Here is a 3,249-nt window from a genome sequence, read left to right on the forward strand (position 1 = left end):
ATTCTGGTGTGTTTTAAGTCTGAGGTATAGTATGATGAACACTTGAGGAATGTTTTAACTCTATTGAGAGCCCACCAGTTGTATGCTAATTCATGAAGTGCGAATCCTGGCTGCAGGAGGTGGCCTTTCTTGGCCACTTAGTATCCAAGCAGGGGATAACGGTGGACCCCGCTAAGATTGAAGTAATTTTGAAATGGTCTAGACCAACCACTGTCACTGAAGTAAGGAGTGCTCTAGGTCTAGCAGGCTTTTATAAAAGGGTTGTACAAGATTTCCTAAGACCTCAGCACTGTGACACAGTTGACCAAGAAGGGAAACTTTATGTTTGGACACTAGAGTGTGAACAAAGTTTTCTGAATCTGAGAACGAGGTTGGCCATTGCACCTGTATTTTTAGTGCTTGATGGGTCAAGTGGACTTGTGGTTTATAGCGACGCCTCAGGAATAGGGGTAGGGTGTGTACTCATGCAAAAGGGCAAAGTGATAGCCTACGCCTCTAGACAAATGAAAGAGGATGAGCGCGACTACCCCACCCACGGTTTGGAGATAGCAACCGTGGTGTATGCATTGAGAACCTGGCGTCACCACCTGTATGGCAAGAGAGTTCAGGTGTATGCTGACCACAAGAGCCTTAGCATATGTTCACACAAAAAAAGCGCTGATCATGAGATAGCGGAGGTGGTTAGAACTAGTTAAGGACTATGATATTGAAATACTTTACCACCTAAGAAAAGCCAATGTAGATGTAGCCTTGAGTAATAAGACAGCCCACACATCCGCCTGATCACGAGACCGAGGTATCTACAGGACGTGATATAAAGGGCTTGAAAAGAGGTCTTGGTTAGAGGCGTCACAGCTCAACTAGCGCAACTTTCAATCCAACCCACCCTCAAGAGACGTATCATCGAAGCTCAGAGAGCTGATACGTACCGTAGTAATATCTGGGGTCAACAGGAAACTGAGAGACCAGAGGGATACTCAGTTCCTTTGAAGAGGGATTGATGTTGTAGGACCGATTATGCGTACCTCGAGATGAGAAGATTCTACACGAAATGATGATTGAGGCACACAACACGTCCTACACATTTCACCCTGGTAGTACTAAACGTATCAGGATTTAAAGTGTAGGTATTGGTGGCTAGGAATGAAGAGGAACGTGGTTGAGTATGTGAGTCGGCGTTTGACCTGTCAGCATGTAAGGGTCCCGAGACAATGACCAGCAGGGTTGTTGCAACCGCTGAATATTCCAGCATGGAGATGAGAGGAAATAAGTATGGATTTCATCTCGGGCCTATCGAAGGCTCGACGGACTTCAACATCATCTGGGCCATTGAAGACAAATTAACCGGAGCAGCCCACTCTATTCCAGATAAGCCACTTACTGAGTGGACCATGGGCCCAGTTGCACGTCAAGGAAGTGGTCCGTTTGCACAGCGTACAAGTGTCCATTGTGTCTGATAGGGATGCTAAGTTTACTTCTGACTAATGGAAAGGGTTACAGAAGGCATTGGGAACACAACTCAAGTTCAGTAGTGCATTCCATCCTCAGACAGATAGACAAACCGAAAGACTTAATCAAACCCTAAAAAAATATGTTGAGGGCGTGTGTTATAGACTTCGCAGGTTGCTGGAATGAGCACCTGGCCCTTGTGGAATTTGCCCACTACAATAGTTATCAGGCAACTGTTCAGATGACACCATTTGAAGCTCTATATGGGCGGAGGTGTAGAACTCCTATATTCTAGGAGGAGGTAGGCAAGAAACAGTTGTTGGGACCGGAGTTGGTACAAACTACTAACGCAGCAGTACAGAAAATCAGACAGAGGATACTCTCTGCATAAAGTCGGTAAAATAGTTATGCAGACTCTCGTAGGAAAGACCTCGAGTTTGCGGTGGGTGATCACGTCTTCCCGAAAGTAGTCCAATGAGAGGAGTGCTAAGGTTTGGGAAGAAGGGCATGTTGAGCCCGAGGTTCGTGGGACCCTTCGAAATCCTAGAAAGGGTTGGGCCTGTGGCATACAGACTAGCATTACCACCCACGCTCGCCGCAGTGCACAACGTACTCCATGTATCATTGATGAGAAAGTACACTCCAAATCCCACTCACATAATTGATCCTGAGACACTCTCGCTTCGGGAGAATCTAACGTATGATTAAAAATCCATAGGGATAATGACACGTGATGTAAGGAAACCACGAAAAGGGAGATTCCATTAGCCAAGGTCTTATGGTAAAACCATCAGGACAACGAAGCCACCTAGGATTGTGAGGATGACACGAGGAGGTCTTACCTCGAACCCTTCCGGGGAAGACAAACTTTCGAGGACGAAAGTTCCTAAGGTGGGAAGAATTGTAATACCCGAATTTTTAGATGAATAAATAAATAAAATAAAAATAACAACATAGGGGCAAAATGGTCATTTTGCCCCTACTCTTATCCAAGGGGTCTAGTTGTTTGGGCTCCAAGAAGAAAGAGAGAGAAAAGAAAAGAAAAAGAGAGAGAATGGAGAAAGGAGAAGAAGTTAGGGTTTGGGAGAGAGGAAGAACAGAGATGACAAATCGCCATAGGAGATCGGATCAGAACCGACGCCAGAGAACCGAGTCCCCAATCTAAACCGTCAATAGCTCGAGGCAAGGTGCTCTCACGAATCGCACCTTCCTATTTCGACAAAACGTTCAAGAACTTCAGGTTAGTCCACGAGTATCTACATTGAGAAGTCATCAAGATTTTCGTGTGCTAGCAACGTTTTATGTTGATCCTTGGACTCTTACCCTCAACAGCGCTATCTTGTTAAGTTCTGGAGTGGAGGCGGCCAAGATCGGCGTTCGAATCGGAGTTTAAAGATAACGTGATTTTTGGTAAGAACTCGTGTTTTTCTCCAAATTCGAACTCAAATAATAAGATCTGTGATCATCAGAAAAATTTAAGGAAATTCTTTCGAAGGAGTAGAATATGAGATCTACAACTTTCGTGAAGAAACTTTGTTGATATGGATTACGGATTGAAAGATAAGAAAATCGGAAGAAAATGGATCGAAAACGCAAAACTCACGGTTTCTGGAAAATTTGGAAAAAATGCAGGAGAGAGAAGGCATCGCCGCCACGCGTCAGCCGCCATACGGAGGAGCGCGGTAGGATCGACGACCGACACGTGGCGACCGCGGGCTGGAGAAATGCATCAGGCGTGCACAACCGGGTCGGCCCGAGTCCGAACCGGCGCTCCGCACGCGAACCGAACCGCCCGAGACC

General features: G+C 45.9%; 1 long non-coding RNA gene across 1 annotated transcript; it reads left to right on the forward strand.

Moving 5' to 3' along the window:
• The first annotated feature begins 2,618 nt into the window (after positions 1-2,618).
• LOC111784889 lies at positions 2,619-3,243 on the forward strand. Its single transcript, XR_002813593.1, has 3 exons — positions 2,619-2,689; positions 2,782-2,859; positions 3,082-3,243. It is a non-coding gene; the product is annotated as an uncharacterized LOC111784889 (long non-coding RNA).
• The last annotated feature ends 6 nt before the right edge of the window (positions 3,244-3,249 follow it).

This window comes from Cucurbita pepo, unplaced genomic scaffold (assembly GCF_002806865.2).
Source record: "Cucurbita pepo subsp. pepo cultivar mu-cu-16 unplaced genomic scaffold, ASM280686v2 Cp4.1_scaffold000291, whole genome shotgun sequence".
NCBI classification, from domain to species: domain Eukaryota; kingdom Viridiplantae; phylum Streptophyta; class Magnoliopsida; order Cucurbitales; family Cucurbitaceae; genus Cucurbita; species Cucurbita pepo.